This window comes from Pyxicephalus adspersus, chromosome 3 (assembly GCF_032062135.1).
Source record: "Pyxicephalus adspersus chromosome 3, UCB_Pads_2.0, whole genome shotgun sequence".
Classification (NCBI taxonomy): Eukaryota; Metazoa; Chordata; class Amphibia; order Anura; family Pyxicephalidae; genus Pyxicephalus; species Pyxicephalus adspersus.
The window spans coordinates 59841553-59860486 of record NC_092860.1 but is presented as its reverse complement, the minus strand read 5'-3'; the positions used below and the strand labels follow the sequence as shown (position 1 = coordinate 59860486).

The window sequence follows — 18934 nt, the reverse complement described above, 5'->3', positions numbered from 1 at the left end:
CTAATCAGCAATTTATATATTAGAGTTCCCAATGGGATATAGTAAATATAGACTTTTGGGGAAATCAGTTAAAGATGCATTGTGGTGTTTGGATAAATCCTAATAAATTCACTGCAATGATAACACTTGTCAACAAACATTTTCTTGCCAAACAGAATAAAGACATTTTAGGTTATGTTTGATGCACAGACTCCAAATATGGTATTGGTTTTGCTAGATTGGCTCTAGTTTTTGAAATAATGACCCCAATAATAACCTCATAGAAAACTAATGAAACATTAAAGATTAGCAAAATTAAACTAGATATGCCTACGTATGCAAAATTAAATTTTTCAAATACCTAATGTCAATATATTCTCTATTCCGTATATTTACAGAACTAATCACAAAGAAGTCATTGAAAAACTCAGTTTGTATGAATTTTATTTATGCTGATGACCAGGACAATCATATTGAAGGCTCCAGCAGTAGTCTGCCATTCCGCGTTTATCCCATCTGCCCTGATACCTTTCTTCTATTACCCTTATATCTTGATGGAACCTCTCCCCTTGTTCCTCACTGAAATTGCCAAGCTTTTCTGGAAATTTTTCAAATGGGTATGGAGATAGTGTACCTTTATGCTCATAGCAGCACCCAAATTTTTAAAGTTTAAGAGCAAGTTTTGTATCAGTTCTTCATAATTGTGTGCTTTATGGTTACCAAAGAAGTTCTTAACAATGACATAGCTGTGATAGGCAGAAGCTTCAGTATCAGTCATGTAACTTGTGAAATTTGAATCATTTATCAGTTTCTGAATCTGGGGCCCATCAAAGATTCCTGCTTTTAATTTTTCAGTACCTAATCCAGGGAAGAATCTACAAATGTATTTGAATCAATCACTGTCCTTGTTCAGAGCTGAGCTCTAACAAATTGCTTCATTAATCCCAACTTTATGTGTAGTAGGGGGAGAATGATTTTTTCTTTGTCATCCTTTGGCTCAGTAAAATTTTCGCTGCACCTTTTTTAATATTTTCTCTTGGGAGCCGTGTCACTTTTTTTCTAGTGATCCTGCTTTGCTCTGCTATCCCACAAGCAGATGAAACATGGATACTTTGTGTATCCACTTTGCTGTCCAAGTAGGAAGTTCACGATTTTTTATTGATGTTCATGATAGCAAAGCTTTTGCAAGACTATTTTGATATTTTCATATTCTTCTTTAAGTTTTGTTGAGTGACCAATTGGAATTGATGTATAGAAGTTTCCATTATGCAGTAAAACAGATTTCAAATTGAGTGGAACTGTGGAACGTAATGAAAAGCCGTCAGTCTTCTGCTCGGTATTCTGAACTCCCATATGGGCTAGTAGTCCAGGGATGTTACAACAGTACACAAAGTCTCCACCTTCACTGAAATATGGTAGGACTCTCACCTCTCTTGTCCTATAAACCGTTATTTTAACTTCTGTTCTCAGACAGTTCTTATCTTTTAGCCTGGATGCTAAAAGTTTAGATGCTTGTTTTGACAGACTTAGGTCACAAATTAAATCATTGAGCTCTTCTTGGGAGAACTGCTGGATTGATGAGACACTTCTTTCATATTCACTTTGCTAACTCCTGGATTACACTCCAAACCCTGTATATCCTCTAAGTCAGGTACAGGAATATCAGGGAGTGTACTGATAACTGGTATGGGAACATCAGCACCATGCGGCATGTAAACTATTGAAATCTTTTACATTCATAGCACAAAAATAACAATCATTGTAATGATTTTTGGTTTCCCATTTTTCCACTGACATAGACACTCTGCACAACTTTTGCATACAATATGGGGGAGCCCAATACTAAAACATGCAAGAAATGCTTGTTTCAAAAATTCTGTAATGTTTCTTTGTTTTTGCTGAGAATATTTACCAGAAATGTAGCAAAAAACATTAGGGTCATTTAAAATACTTCATCTTGAAGGACTCTTCAAGATATTTCTGTAAAATAAAAGAAAATGTATGAATAAAAAGAAGGAAAATGAAAGTCTCATGAAAATAATGCTACATTTATTATACAGTCAGGTATATACATATTTGGACAACTTTTTTCAAATTTTGGTTCTGTACATTACCACAATTAATTTTAAATTAAACAACTCTGATGCAGTTGAACTGCAGACTTTCAGCTTTAATTCAGTGGGTTGAACAAAAGATTCCATAAAAATGTGAGGAACTAAAGCCTTTTTTTAACACAATCACTTCATTTCAGGGGCCCTTAAGTAATTGGACAAAAAAAAGGCTGAAAATAAAATGTTCATTTTTAAAACTTGGTTGAAAACCCTTTGCTGCCAATGACAGCCCGTAGTCTTGAACTCATGGACATCACCAGATGCTGGGTTTCCTCCTTTTTAATGCTCTGCCAGGCCTTTACTGCAGCAGCTTTCATTTTCAAGTTTAGTCTTCAACAAGTGAAATGCATACTCAATTGGGTTCAGATCAGGTGACTGACCTTGTCATTCAAGAATATTCCACTTCTTTGCTTTAATAAACTCCTGGGTTGCTTTGGCTGTATGTTTTGGGTAATTGTCCATCTGTATAATGAAACGCCTCCCAATCAATTTGACTGCATTTAGCTGGATTTGAGCAGACAGTATGTTTCTGAACATCTCAGAATTCATTCGGCTGCTTCTGTCCTGTGTCACATCATTGATAAACACTAGTGTCCCAGTGCCACTGGAAGCCATGCCCAAACCATCCCACTGCCTCTGCCATGTTTTACAGATGCTGTGGTATGCTTTGGATCATGGGCTGTTCCACGCCTTCTCCATACTTTTTTCTTGCCATCATTTTGGTAAAGGTTGATCTTGGTTTCATCTATCTAAAGAATGTTTTTTCAGAACTGTGCTGTTTTTTTTAGATTTTTTTAGTAAAGTCCAATCTAGCCTTTCTATTGTTGGGGCTTATGAGTGGCTTGCACCTTGCAGTGCACCCTTTGTATTTACTTTCATGCAGTCTTCTCTTTATAGTAGACTTGGATATCGATACGCCTACTTCCTGGAGAGTGTTGTTCACTTGGTTGGCTGTTGTGACGGACTTTCCCTTCATCATGGAAATGATTCTGCGATCATCCAGCACTGTTGTCTTCCATAGATGTCCAGGTCTTTTGGTGTTGCTGAGTTCACCAGTGCTTTGTTTCTTTCTCATGATGTACCATTACTGCCTGAAATTAAGTGATTGTATAAAAAAAAGGCTTTAATTCCTCACATTTTTATGCAATCTTTTTGTTCAACCCACTGAATTAAAGCTGAAAGTCTGCTGTTCAACTGCATCTGAGTTGTTTAATTTAAAATAATTTGTGGTAATTAAGGATGAGCGAGAGGGCATCTGACAGCGAACCGATTCGCTGATTCCTTGAACCTATTTCGCGAATTCAATTAGGGCAATAGGCTGATTTTAAACATTAATAGCAAAGCCCCTCTACATGTTAGCTCCACCAAATTTGTTAGGTATGTATAGGAGAACAGTGACAACAAGGAAAATACAAAAAAAAAAAGGAAAAATACAAAAGTTTCAAAAGACCTTGTGGTTTTCCAGAAAATTGCAGGTAAAGTGACAGCAGGCAAATAGGATTTTTGTGTGATGGACAGCATACAGAAGGAAGCATAAACATTAGGACATTGAGAAAAGGTGGTGCTACATGTGAACTCAACCCACTAGCAGCAGTCCCTGCCATCAAAACAGCAGGAGACGGTATTGCTAGCTGGCATCATGACCTGGATGACATGTGTTAGGAATGCCACCCATAATGGAGAGCTGGGTGTAGTGCATCGTCAATGTACAGTGTGTAATACAATTTTAGTGAACAGAGTACTGACAGGAGGCAGCAGCAGCAGGAGGAGGCAGTGGGCTCTGAGACAAAGCGTAGACCGCATTGGTAACTAGCATCTAGAGCTGGGTGTAGTGCATCCTCAATGCCACCCAGAAGTGTGTAATACAATTTTAGTGAATGGAGTATTACCAGATGGCAGTAGCAGCAGCAGGAGAAGGCGGTGGGCCCTGAGATGGAGCATGGACCGCATTGGTAACTGGCATCTAGAGCTGGCTGTAGTGCATCGTCAATGCCACATAGAAGTGTGTAATACAATTTTAGTTAATGGACGGATGTAACAGATGGCAGCAACAGCAGCAGGAGTAGGCAATGGGCCCTGGAAAGGAGCGGGGACCGCATTGGTAACTGGCATCCAGAGCTGGGTGTAGTCCATCATCAATGCCATCCAGAAGTGTGTAATACAAATATCTGAAATTTGTGATTAAACGTAGGAGGGCTAGACCAAGATGATATTGCTAGTTTGCATCATGAAGTGGATGACATGAATGCCAACCCTTAATCCTACAATACTTTTCTGAAAAATTAGGCAAAGGCAATGGTACCTATCAGTGTGGCAGTACTAAGGGTTTTCATCTGCAGTTTGTTGGCCTCTCGGAAACAGTAGAATTTAAAGTATATTGCTAGCTGGCACAATGGCAAGCATGACATTGGCGATAAATGCCACCCCTGTACGTTACGATAACTAGCAGAAAAATTCAACTGAGGCAGGCTCAGCTGACAGGGTGTTGGTGATAGCCAGCCACAGACTCAGCACAGGAGCAGTGTGGGTTCACAGAGGCATCTTGGTTGGCCAGTGAGTCCTTGTGTCAGTCAATCAGTGACATCTACAGTGGGGGTATGATAGTTGTTAGTAACCCACCTTTCGTTCACAGTAGTGAACGGTTGTCCATAACCACTCCACCAGCGGCACTGAAGGTTCTTTCGGACAGAACACTGAATGCTGGGCACGAAAGAAGCTTGATGGCATACTGTGCTAACTTCCGGCAGATTTCAAGCCTGTTGACCCAAAAATTAATGGCATCACTATTGTCAGGACAGGCATCCTCCTCATTACTGCTGTCGTTGACACCACTAGTGTTGGTCGAATAGCTCACTATTCGATTCGACCGCTATTCAGTCGAATAATGCATAATTATTCAGGTGATCGACCACCGAATTCGAACTCTATTAAAGTCAATGGGGGAAAAGTTTGGGTTGTTTTTCAGGGCTGTGTAGAGCTTCTACAGCCTATAAATAAATTTAAAAAGACATGTCAAGACTCCCCCAGCTCTGCACAACACTGTACAAGTAATAAAAAAAATAAGGAAGTCTTTCTTCTGTTGCTGGCAAGGCCATTTTATGGGGCGGTCAAGGGAACATGCCGGATTTTATACGGTCTCCGAGTAGAGGCAGAGAGGGTCATGAGGGGGTTCCTCTGGTCCAAAAATTAGCCACCAGGTTTCACTGCTCTGTTAAAAGCCATACACAGGCTTCAGAGTACAGGCAGAGGTCTCTGAGGGGGGTCTTTCAGTCAAAAAATTAGCCAGTTAGACAGCTCTGTTATAAGTTACAAGTGATTGGTGGCAGCAGCAGGAGGAGGAGGCGGTGGGCACTGAGATGGAGCGGGGACCTCATTGGTAACTGACGTCTAGAGCTGGGTGTAGTGCATCATCAATGCCACCTAGATGGCTGTAATGCCATATTTATAAAAGGAGTACTGACAGGTGGCAACAGCAGGAGGAGGAGCCGGTGGGCGCTGAGACGGATCGTGGACAGCATTGGTAACTGGCATCCAGAGCTGGGTACTGGGCAGACGGCATCAGTTACAGCATAAGGATGAGGCGGCGGCTCCCTGGGAAGGAGCAAGGATGGCATTAGAGGTTGAGGCCATCACTTATATGGCCAGTTTAGAAGCTGTAGCTATTGGAGACATGAATGGATGAACGAGATTCAAATTTGTCCCTACCTACTATGTAGCGAAACCACATGAAACGTAACGAGCTTGGCGGAATCAGCTGGGAAAGAACACCCTGTTTAGCTTGAGTCTAGTCTGGCATCTAGAGCTGGGTACTGGGCAGTGGGCAGGCGGTAGCAGAATCAGCATGAGGAGGAGGTGGCAGGCCCTGAGACAGAGTGTGGACAGCATTGTTAACAGGTGGCGGCAGCAGCAGCAACAGCAGGAGGAGGAGGCAGTGGGCCCTGAGACAGAGCAAGGACGGCATTATAGCTTGAGGCCATCATCGTTTATTGACAGTGTAGAAGGTGTAGCTATTGGGATGAATGAGATTCCCACTGTCCCTACAGTGGCGGTGGGCCCTGAGACGTAGTGTGGATGACTGTGTTACTCCTCCTGCTCTTACAGCTGCCGCCTTCCCACTGCCCAGTACCCAGCTCTAGATGCCAGACTAGACTCAAGCTCAACAGGGTCTTTTTCCCCGCTGATTCCGCCAAGCCGGTTCCCTTTCATGTGGTTTCGCTACATAGTAGGTAGGGACAGATTGGAATCTCGTTCATCCATTCATTTCTCCAATAGCTACAGCTTCAACACTGTCCATATAGGTGATGGCCTCAACCTCTAATGCCCTCCTTGCTCTGTCTCAGGGCCCACCGCCTACTCCTCATGCTGTTACTGCTGCCGCCTGCCCAGTAACCAGCTCTAGATGCCAGTTACCAATGCTTTCCATGCTCCGTCTCAGAGCCCACCGTCTCCTCTTCCTCCTGTTCCTGCTGCACGCCCCAGGCTTAATCAATATGAGCCATCAGGATGCAAGTATACTTCCGATGAGCCAGCTGATTAAAGTGGGTGGCATCTATAACCCTGGAGCGCAGCTCCAAGCATAAGTGAAAGTGCATGTCAAACACATCCAATTTGTACAAATCTGCCAGTGTGGCGCTGTAGAAATTCCCTTCTATGATGTCCCAGTGCACATTAGGAATTGGGTACTCTAGCACTTCACCAGCTTTGAATCCAACAGACATGGACATGTTGCATATTACCAGACATTTTGGGCTCAGCACCTCGGTGAGCTGAATAAACAGGTGGTCCAGGTTGGTTTTGTACATTTGCAGTGATTGCTCATTATACCCGATAACATCCTATATACACGAGTTGATGACAACTTTGGGCTGAGGTCCATGTTGGAAGTTGGCCAGCACGCTCTCTATGTACTCTGAAGAAACACGGGTCAGGAAATAGAGCCGTACAGGGTGGTGGTCAGTTCTGTAATTACGCACTTGGCGGTAAATTATGCCATTGTGCATTTCACCAAGAGATCCCCCAATGTGTCGTTTGCAAATGACATCTCACCCTTCCCTTTCAGCTGCTTCTCAGTCCGAAACTCATCATTCTACAGTATTTTTTACAAGATCCTTGTTGACGGATCTTTGAATGGAGTCTCCCAGGACGGCCACATACTTGTTGTGGAGAAGTCTCCGGACGTCTGCTGAGCTCAAAAACTTCATGGCTCATTGTGGTCATCCAGGACCTTTCAGTTCCCGTTAAATATACCAGTGTCTCCCATCTCATCCCCTCAACCTATACAGAGGGACTGCTGTCCCACTCCCCAGTTCCGGGGTAACATACACAGAAATTCAGTCCGATAGAGTGTGGTACCGATGGATGAAGCAGAAGACGTGGCCTTCTACATTCAATCACAAATTTCAGATTACACACTTGCATTACACACTTCGGGGTGTCATTAAAGATGCACTACACCCAGCTCTAGATGCCAGTTACTAATGCCTTCCACACTCCGTCTCGGGGCCTGCTATCAAGTGAAAGCACATGAAAGGAAACGGGGCTTGGCGGAATCAGCGGGGAAAGAAAACCCTGTTGAGCTTGAGTCTAGTCTGAAATCGAAAGCTGGGTACTGGGCAGTGGGCAGGCAGCAGCAGTAATAGCAGGAAGAGTAGGCGGTGGGCCCTGAGTAGTGTGGATGGCATTGTTAACTGGCATCTAGAGATGGGTACTGGGAGGAGAAGGAGGTAGGCCCTGGGACGGAGCAAGGACGGCATTAGTGGTTGAGGCCATCACCTATATGGACAGTGTAGAAGCTGTAGCTTTTGGAGAAATGAATGGATGAACAAGATTCCAATCTGTCCCTAAGTGTGGACGACAATAGTAACTGGCAACTAGAGTAGGGTACTGGGCAGGCGGCAGCATCAGTAACAGCAGAAGAAGGAGGTGGTAGGCCCTGAGATGAAGTTTGGACAGTATTAGTAACTGGCATCTAGAGTTGGGTACTGGGCAGGCGGCAGCATCAGTCAGTGAAAGCAGGAGGAGGAGGAGGCGATGGGCACAGAGAAGTGTGGATGGCAGTGTTAACTGGCATCTAGAGCTGGGTACTGGGAGGAGGAGGAAGAGGGCCCTGAGACGGAGCAAGGACGGCATTAGTGGTTAAGGTCATCACCTATGTGGACAGTGTAGAAGCTGTAGCTAGTGGAGACATTGCTTTGTACCTTTTCCTATCTGCTAGCTGTAACTTTTCTAAAATGCGGCATGGACAGCCTTGTTAACTGGCATCTACAGCTGGGTACTGGGTACTGGGAAGGCGGCAGCAATAACAGCAGGAGGAAGAGGTGGTGGGGTATGAGGCAAAGTGTGGACGGAATTAGTAACTGGCATCTAGAGTTGGGTACTGGGCAGCACCAGTACCAGCATGAGGAGGAGGCATATAGCACTGAGACGGAGTGTGGACAACATTAGTAATTGGAATCTAGAGTTGGGTACTAGGTAGGCAGCAACACTAACAGCATGATTCGAAGCCAGTGGGCCCTGAGGCGAAGTGTGGACAACATTAGTATCTGGAATCTAGAGTTTGGTATTGGGCAGGCAGCAGCATCATTTACAGCAGGAGGAGGAGGCGGTGGGCTCTGAGACGGAGTATGGACAGCATTAGTATCTGGCATCTAGAGTTGGGTACCGGGCAGATGGCAGCATCATTTACAGCAGGAGGAGGAGGCGGTGGGCTCTGAGATGGAGCGTGGATGGCATTAGTATCCGGCATCTAAAGTCGGGTACTGGGCAGTCAGAAGCAGGAGGAGGAGGCGGTGGGCTCTGAGACGGAGTGTGGATGGCAATAGTATCTGGCATCTACATTCAGGTACTGGGCAGGTGGCAGCATCAGTTACAGCAAGAGCAGGAGGAGGAGGCGGTGGGCCCTGAGACGAAGTGTGGACAACATTAGTATCTGGAATGTAGAGTTTGGTATTGGGCAGGCGGCAACATCATTTACAGCAGTAGGAGGAGGCGGTGGGCTCTGAGACGGAGTATGGACGGCATTAGTATCTGGCATCTAGAGTTGGGTACCGGGCAGGCGGCAGCATCATTTACAGCAGGAGGAGGAAGCGGTGGGCTCTGAGACAGAGTGTTGATGGTATTAGTATCTGGCATCTGGAGTTTGGTACTGGGCAGGAAGGAGCAGGAGGAGGAGGCGGTGGGCTCTGAGACGGAGTGTGGATGGCATTTGTATCTGGCATTTACATTCAGGTACTGGGCAGGTGGCAGCATCACTTACAGCAAGAGCGGGAGGAGAAGGCGCTGGGCTCTGAGACAGAGTGTGGATGGCATTAGTATCTGGCATCTAGATTTTGGTACTGCGCGTGCGGCAGCATCATTTAAAGCAATGGGAGGAGGCAGAGGGGGTGGGCTTTGAGAAGGAGTGTGGACAGCATTAGTATTTGGCATCTAGAGTTCAAGACTGGGCAGGGGGCAGCATCTTTTACAGCAGGAGGAGGAGGCGGTAGGCTCTGGGACGGAGTGTGGATAGCATTAGTATCTGGCATCTAAAGTCTGTACTGGGCAGGTGGCAGCATCATTTACAGCAATAGGAGGAGGAGGAGGCGGTGGGCCCTGAGACGGAGTGTGGACAACATTAGTATCTGGAATCTAGAGTTTAGTATTGGTCAGGCGGCAGCATCATTTACAGCAGGAGGAGGAGGCGGTGGGCTCTGAGACAGAGTATGGACGGCATTGGTATCTGGCATCTAGAGTTGGGTACGGGGCAGGTGGCAGCATCATTTACAGGAGGAGGTGGTGGGCTCTGAGACAGTGTCCCTGATTCATCAATGAAATCCGCGCTCGCTGGATGCGCGTACGTTGGCGCTTCCAGCGAGCCGGTTTCCCGCAGTCCAGAGTCGAGTGCGCTCGTACACTAGCCCCCTCTAATCTGCCAATTAGGGCGACTAGATTTCAGCTGCGCGATTAAGGAAGATCTGTTAAGCTGTCACTGGTGAGATCATAGCACTTAATTAGCGCACACCTGCTCTCTGTTCTGTGCGTATCTACAGTCCTTTACAGGTCAATTAGAATCTTTAATGCTTCATTAGATTTCAGCTGCGCGATTAAAGAGGATCTGTTAAGCTCTCACTGGTGAGATCATAGCAATTAATTAGCGCACACCTGCTCTCTGTTCTGTGGGTATCTACAGTCCTTTACAGGTCAATGTTGATGCTGCTGCTGCTCTTCTTCCAGCATACAATATGTGCCGTTTACTGCAGCAACAGCAGTAGTGAACAGCAAATCGAGGTCCAAATTTGGACCCATGACAACAGCAAGCAAAATCCTTGAATGGCTCACATTTAAATGAACGTGCGTTTGTGTGCATCTGCGCATACGCGTTTGCGTGCATCTGCGCGTACGCGTTTGCGTGCATCTGCGCATACGCGCTTGCGCACTCATGTGTGTGCGTGTGTATCCCTATAAATTTGCAGTTTCTTAGTCATTCTGGTCATGCTAAAACATGCCAAAACTTGCAAAAAAAAAAAAGGAAAAAATGGAAAAAGAACAAAGAACAAAGGAACAAGAACAGGTAAAAATACACCATTGACTTTATTCCTCCAAAAAATGTTTTGGGTGCGTTGTCCCATGTTACATGGAGCCAAGGAGAATGGCCACCACCACTGCTACCACCACCACCAACACCACCACCAGCACTGCTGCTGCTGGCAGCACCACCACCACCACCCCAGGGTCTTCAGTCCATACCATGTATTTTCAATCCTTTTACATTACTTAATTACAAATGTATTTATTTTTGCATTTTCTTGGGATTGCAACAGTTTAGTCATTCACAGCTCCCTCTCACCAAACATTGGTACTGGGTAGGCGGCAGCATCATTTACAGCAGGAAGTGGAGGAGGCGGTGGACTCTTAGATGGAGTGTGGACGGCATTAGTATCTGGCATCTAGATTTCGATACTGGGCAGGCAGCAGCATCATTTACAGAAGGAGGAGGAGACGGTGGGCTGTGAGACGGAGTGTGGACGGCACTAGAATCTGGTATTTAGAGTTTGGTACTGGGCAGGCGGCAGAATCATTTACAGCAGGAGGAGGAGGAGGCAGTGGGCTCTGAGACGGAGTGTGGACGGCATTAGTATCTGGCATCTAGAGTTCAGTGGTGAGCAGGCGGCAGCATTATTTACAGCAGGAGGAGGAGGCGATTGGCTCTGAGACGGAGTGTGGATGGCATTAGAATCTGGCATATACATTCGGGTACTGGGCAGGTGGCAGCATCAGATACAGAAAGAGGAGGAGGCGGTGGGGTCTAATATAGAGTGTGGACAGCATTAGTATCAGGCATCTAGAGTTTGGTACTGGGCAGGCGGCAGCATCATTTACAGCAGGAGGAGGAAGAGGCGGTGGGCTCTGAGACAGAGCGTGGACGGCATTAGTATCTGGCATCTAAAGTCGGGTACTGGGCAGACAGCGGTATCATTTACAGCAGGAGGAGGAGGCGGTGGGCTCTGAGACAGAGTATGGACCGCATTGGTATCTGGCATCTAGAGTTGGGTACCGGGAAGGTGGCAGCATCATTTACAGCAGGAGGAGGAGGTGGTGGGCTCTGAGACGGAGCGTGGACGGCATAAGTATCTGGCATCTAGATTTTGGTACTGGGCAGGCGGCAACATCATTTATAGCAGGAGGAGGCAGTGGGCCCTGAGACGGAGCATGGACGGCATTAGTATCTGGCATCTAAAGTTGGGTACTGGGCAGGCGGCAGCATCATTTACAGCAATAGGAGGAGGAGGAGGCGTTTGGCCCTGAGACGGAGTGTGGACGACATTAGTATATGGAATCTAGAGTTTGGTATTGGGCAGGCGCAAGCATCATTTACAGCAGGAGGAGGAGGCAGTGGGCTCTGAGACGGAGTGTGGACTGCATTAGTATCTGGCATCTAGAGTTTGGTACTAGGCAGGCGGCAGCATCATTTACAGCAGGAGGAGAAGGCGGTGGGCTCTGAGACGGAGTGTGGACAGCATTAGATTCTGGCATCTAGAGAACGGTACTGGGCAGGCGGCAGCATTATTTACAGCAGGAGGAGGAGGCGGTTGGCTCTAAGACGGAGTGAGGACAGTATTAGTATCTGGCATATAAAGTCGAGTACTGGGCTGGCGGCAGTATCATTTACAGCAGGAGGAGGAGGCGGTGGGCTCTGAGACCGAGTGGGGACCGCATTAATATCTGGCATCTAAGCCAACTGCTTCATCCTCCTGCTGTAAATGATGCTGCCGCCTGCCCAGTACCAAATTCTAGATGCCAGATACTAATGTCGTTCACACTCCGTCTCTTTACAAAAACACAGAAATGTTTATTTTGATAGATAGCAAGTGGTATCAAAATTATATCTCTTTTTTTTTTTTTACTTTTTTTTTTACTGGGCTTAAGATGACAGATACTAATGTGGTCCACACTCTGTCTCAGAGCCCACCGTCTCCTCCTCCTGCTGTAAATGATGCTGCCGCCTGCCCAGTACCGAACTCTAGATGCCAGATACTAATGCTGTCCACACTATGTCTCAGAGCCCACCGCCTCCTCCTCCTCCCATTGCTGTAAATGATGCTGCCGCCTTCACAGTACCGAACTCTAGATGCCAAATACTAATGCTGTCCACACTCCGTCTCAGAGCCCACTGTCTCCTCCTCCTGCTGTAAATAATGCTGCAGCCTGCCCAGTACCCAACTCTAGACGCCAGATACTAATGCCATCCACACTCCGTCTCATAGCCCACCGTCTCATCCTCCTGCTATAAATGATGCTGCCGCCTGCCCAGTACAGAACTCTAAATGCTAGATACTAATGCTGTCCACACTATGACTCAGAGCCCACCGCATCCTCCTCCTCCTCCTGCTGTAAATGATTCTGCCGCCTGCCCAGTACCAAACTCTAGATGCCAGATACTAGTGCCGTCCACACTCCGTCTCAGAGCCCACCGTCTCCTCCTCCTTCTGTAAATGATGCTGCCGCCTGCCCAGTACCAAAATTTAGATGCCAGATACTAATGCCGTCCACACTCCATCTTAGAGTCCACCGCCTCCTCCACTTCCTGCTGTAAATGATGCTGCCACCTACCCAGTTCCAAACTCTAGATGCCAGATACTAATGCCGTTCACACTCTGTCTCAGAGCCCAGCGCCTCCTCCTCCTCCCATTGCTGTAAATGATGCTGCCGCCTGACCTGTACCCAATTTTAGATGCCAGATACTAATGCGGTCCACACACTGTCTCAGAGCCCACCACCTCCTCCTCCTGCTGTAAATGATGCTGCCGCCTACCAAGTACCCAACTTTAGATGCCAGATACTAATGCCATCCACTCTCCATCTCGGAGCCCACCGTCTCCTCCTCCTGCTGTAAATGATGCTGCCTCCTGCCCAGTACCGAACTCTAGATGCCAGATACTAATGCTATCCACACTCCGTCTCAGAGCCCACTGTCTCCTCCTCTTGCTGTAAATGATGCTGCAGCCTGCCCAGTACCGAACTCTAGATCCCAGATACTAATGCCATCCACACTCCGTCTCAGAGCCCACCGTCACTTCCTCCTGGTGTAAATGATGCTGCCGCCTACCCAGTACAGAACTTTAGATGCCAGATACTAATGTTGTCCACACTATGTCTCAGAGCCCACCGTCTCCTCCTCCTCCTCCTGCTCGCGGATTTCAATGATGAATCAGGGGCATAGTGTGAGTGTGACACAGTCTAACAAAGTAAAGCACTTTTTTTCACTTGACAAAGAAAGCAAGCCAAGCAGCACAGGGAGGTTGTGTTGCTATCAGCAAAATCTCTGTCAGGAGTGGGAAATGCAGGAACACCTTCGCCTTATATAGGCCAATGGCTGCCTGTGTGGCATGCAGTGACAGACAGCCAATCGGCTGTCTGCCACAACAAAGATGGAGGGGGCATCCGTGCTGTAATTGGAGGGCATGGGGGAGTTGCCCACCCTGCCCAGTTGTTTCAGTGCATTCTGGGAAATCCGAATTCGGGTTTGTCGAATGCAGCAAAATTCGGGTCGGGTCGAACCGAATTCGATCAGCCATATTCGGGTCGAACATAAGGACGACCCGAATTCGAACAACAACACTAGTCAGGAGCAAACACAGATGTTAGCGTGGCTAATGTTCCAGTACCTCCCGATGACTTTCCCATGTTGTTTGACGAACAGCAAGCAACAGACTGGGGATAAAAGGGGCCACAAATCTACCTTCTGTAAGTCCCAAAGAAGAGACAGACGAGTGGGCACATACAGGGGAACAGTTAGAGATGATGTGACCTGGGGAGCTGGAGCTGGAGCAGAGGCAGGGCACCCAGCAGACGCAGAGGCAGGCAAAGAAAGAGAGCAGCAGAGTGGTTGCACACACCTCTCCAGTGTGGTCCTTTTTCATGCTGAAAGACGATGACGGGTGCGTAGCAATCTGCATCCTTTACCACAGGCACATCCGCAGAGGATGCTTTCCCACATGCGCAAGAACCACAAACCAAAGTGGGAGCAGTACTTCTCTTGAAGGAGGTGCAACCACGTCATCCTCTCTTCTTCCACCTCCATTGACTACTTCTCCACCTCCAACTGTCATTGCTACTACGTCTCAGGAGGTTGGTGCCAGCAGGACATCCAGAGGCGAGGAAGTATCAGCTTCTGCCGGCAGGTTTGTCGCCGCAAGATGGGTACTCCAGTCACCCCTTCAGCTCCCCTAGCTCCCAGTCACTTCAGCCCACTGTACCGGAGTTCTGCTCAAGGCATCAGACTATAGGTCTAACCAACAAAAGAGTAATTAAACTCAATTCACATCTAGCCAAACTTTTGGCCTTGCAGCTACTGCCATGCACCCTTGTGGACTCAGCTCCCTTCCGTGACCTGATGGCCTGTGCCGAGCGGCGGTGGAATATAACAAGCAGGCATTACTTCTCCCACAGAGTACCCAGTTTATATGGACATGCAATGTATAAAATTTCCCAAGCATTGGCATTCTCGGTGTCTAGCCAAATCCACGTCACCATGGACAGCTGGACATCCAGGCACGGAGTGGGACGCAACCTGTCTTTCACCGCTTACTGGGTGGCCTTGCATAGCTCAATGGGCAGTAGTCTGCAAGAGGGATTACAGCACCTGGTAACCTAGCCGAGGTATGTAGTGGGAAAGCATGGGCCACCCCAGTCCTCTTATTCCTCCTACTCCATTCCTTCTACTGCCAACCCCTCTCTTTTTGACACTCCTCCTGAAAGGCCAGCAGCTGAGGATACTGTGGTTAAGCGGGCACGCCACTACAGCTCCCTCAAGCACATGCGTTGCCAGGCAGTGCTGAAACTGGTAACCTTGAGGGAGAAAAGTCACACCGCCAGAGAACTTTTGTCCGCTTTACACAGAGGGGTTGAGGCTTTGCTGACGGCCTCCCGGCTCACAACGTAGTGTGTGACAACAGGGCTAATCTTTTAGCTGCGCTGCGCATGGCCCGCATAACACATGTGCCCTGCTTTGCCCACGTACTGAACCTGGTGGTGCAGAAGTTCCTCCGCATGTACCCAGGACTGGAGGACTTACTGAAACAGGCTTGCTCCATCGGCAGCCATGTACGCCTATCCCCTACTGCCGCCGTGGCGCTTAGCAAGATCCAGCGCCAACAGAGTGTCACAGATCCCCGAAGGTCCAGGTCATCTGTGCCTCTTGCTTGCTCACCCTTCTTGCAGTCCCCTGCTGCCATCACCATCTCTGCCTCTGGATCCATCACTCTGCATACTTCCTGGTCCAGGTCAGCAGCTCCCTTGCCTCAGAGAACAAGGGTATTCTGCAGACGCACTCCCTGGCAAACATCTGAATAACACCTGGGACGATCTTAGCCACATCACTCCCCCTGCTGGTGGGATTGGTGTCTGCGGCTCACATGATCTATGTCTATCACCTGACATCCCCTTCTTAAGGAAGTGACCTGGCAACAGGAAGTTGCCTGAACAAGGAGTTCCTTTTGCTTTGCTTTCAGGTTCCTTGTTACCTCGTAAACCTCAGCTTGACTACTCTTGATTGCTGCCTGCCCTGACTACTGGCCTGACCTCGAATACTCCTGATCGCTGCCTGCCCTGACCTTTTGGCTCGTTTGACTACTCTTTTGGACTTCCCTGTCACTATGTTTTGTTTCCTTCTTGTTAGCAGTCACCTGCCTTGGTGGGAACGGGGGCCACAACTTGGCAGTAGCGTGCCTCAAAACAACCTCACCTCTAGAGGCTCTGGAGAAGACCAAGCTACTGACACAGTGGGTCTACCACTTAGCCTTGTGGAGCCGTGACACAGAGGCTGCCACGGCACAGAATGATTTGTGACACTGTGACTGGATGGAACTCCACCCTGCACATGCTCCAGCATCTGTGTGAGCAAAAGCTAGCCATCCGCCATTACTTGGTCAGCGTGGTGCATGGTGGCAGCGGAGCCCTTGGTACAGCCACACAACTGAGCTATTTTACCAGTGACCAGTGGCTGCAGATGGAGACGCTGTGCAAGGTACTGGCCCCCTTTGAGCAGGCCACAAACGTTGTGAGCCGGGAGCAGTCGAGGGGGGGGAGAAAGAGGGGAAGAAAGTGGGGGGGAGGATGAGGGTGACATTACACTCCATAGCGCACAGCCAGCATCAGGAAGAGCAAGAAGGGACACTGGCCAGCATCAGGAGTTCCAAGAGGAGAAGGAGGAGGAAGATGATTATGATGATGATGATAATGAGGGAGACCATGTTGGGGCTGCTGGACAGAGCCTGTCCAACCTGCATTTGTGCTGTCACGCCTCAGGCATTGTGCAGGCGCTGGAACAACTGGGACTGCTGCAGCTTGAAGAGGAGGAGGTGGGTGATGAGGGAGAAGATGTTTTGGTGCCTAGTGAGGGACAGGAGGAGGATGAGCCCAGGTACACCCTCTTTCATATTCGTGTCCACATGTTGCGATGCCTACGGAGGGACCCTCGCATTTGCAGCATAAAAAAAAACAGGTTGATTACTGGCTGGTCACTCTTCTGGACACCGCTACAAAGACAAAATGTCACAGTTTCCACCCAACCCGGCCCAAGAGAAAGAAAAGGTGGCTCGCCTGAGCAGACTACTATGCGACCGGCTGTGTGAGGAGTTCTGCTCACCACATTGCACACAGGGAGCTCAGGCAGACACTGCCTCCACCGTATGCTCCTGTAGCGGCAGCAGCAGCAGTAGTGGCAGCAGGCCACACACATCCAAAAGTCCAGGCCAAGGCGGGGGGATTTTCTGGTTGCCTTGCAAAACCTGATGCGGCCACCTCAAAAAGTGAAGTTGACTATTTTCTGGCCGGTGGTGGAGGTGTTTAGTGCTCTTGTTAGAAATTGGGTCGTCCTAATATTCGACCCGAATATGACTGTTCGAATTCGGGTGGACCCGACCCGAATTTTGCTGGATTCAAAGGCCCGAATTTGACCCTCCCACAATGCCTAGGGACCTCCCCCATGATGCCTAGAGCCCTCCAATAACAGCAGGAATGCTCCCCTCCATGTTTGTTGTGGCAGGCAGCCGATTGGCTGTCTGTCACTGCATGCCACACAGGCAACCATTGGCCTATATAAGGCCAGGGCGTGCCTGCATTTACCACTCCTGACAGAGATTTGCTAGCATCACAACCTTTCTGTGCTGCTTGGCTTGCTTTTGTCAAAGTGAAAAAAAGTGCTTTACTTTGTTAGACTGTGTCACACTCTGTTTCACTGTTAGATAGATGATAGATAGATAGATAGATAGATAGTCAGTGTGTTATATACACACAGCCAGAGGCAGGGTCCCCTCGCTGACTGCGTGAACAGTATCACTATTTTACTGAGAGACAGACACACAAACGCAGTGTATACTGCAGTATATAGTTTGTATACTGTGCTGCATATTACAAGCGTCACTACTGAGGCAAAGTGCTGCATACAACACACACAGCGCACTGTCCACTTACTGTACAAATTTACATATACATATAGCATATTAGCTACAAAGTATTTTGCAGGGTCTCAAGCCACATAAAGAAAAACATTTCTATAATGTCTGGCCAAAGAGGAAAGGGCAGCTTTGGCAGGGGTGGCAAGCAAAGCAGTATGAGTTTGTTTTTAGCTGCATTCCTCCAGGGACACTTTGCCGTGGAGACCCAGCACCTCCCATTCAGCAGCATCTGTTCACTGCCAGCAACAACCTGCAGTTTGCTATTTCGGTGCACAATTCAGACGCTGCCACGCAGTCCTGAGCTTGCGAAGCCTGGGTTCCCTCAGCCACACGGGCGCAGCCAAGTGCCTTGCGGGAGAAGGAGGACATATTGCTAACTCCCAACAGACTTCAGCCAGGCAAGGTCATGTGTGACAACGGGGCCAATCTGCTGGCAGCCCTGCCTTGTGGGAAACTCACACACGTACCTTGCCTGGCTCAGATCATGAACCTTATAGTACAGTGCTTACTTAGGAATTAAGTTGTCAGCGCATTTCCGCCGGTCGTACACAGCCAGTGCCAGATTGGTGGATTTACAGCGAAATCTTGAACCTGCCAATGCACTGGTTAATTTGTGATGTGGCCACACGTTGGAATTCCACCTTTTACATGCTGCAGCGGCTGGCTAAACAACAGAAAGCAGTGGTGGATTACGTGGCAGAGTCACCTACACTACCTTTCTTCAGCCCTGCGGAGTGGCTGCAAATTGATGACGTGTGCACTGTATTGTCACCTTTTGAAGAGGCCACCAGGATGATCAGCAGAGATTAGGCCTGTGTCAGTGACACCATCCCCATCATATGCCTGCTGGAACAGATGATGGTGGATCTCAGACACGACACAGAGCGGACGCTGCATCAACAGATGACA

The 18934-nt window shown here is 48.0% G+C and overlaps 1 pseudogene; it reads right to left on the bottom strand.

Moving 5' to 3' along the window:
- Positions 1–6496: 6496 nt before the first annotated feature.
- LOC140327407 (PC-esterase domain-containing protein 1A pseudogene) lies at positions 6497–7291 on the bottom strand (annotated as a pseudogene).
- Between the last annotated feature and the right edge of the window lie 11643 nt (positions 7292–18934).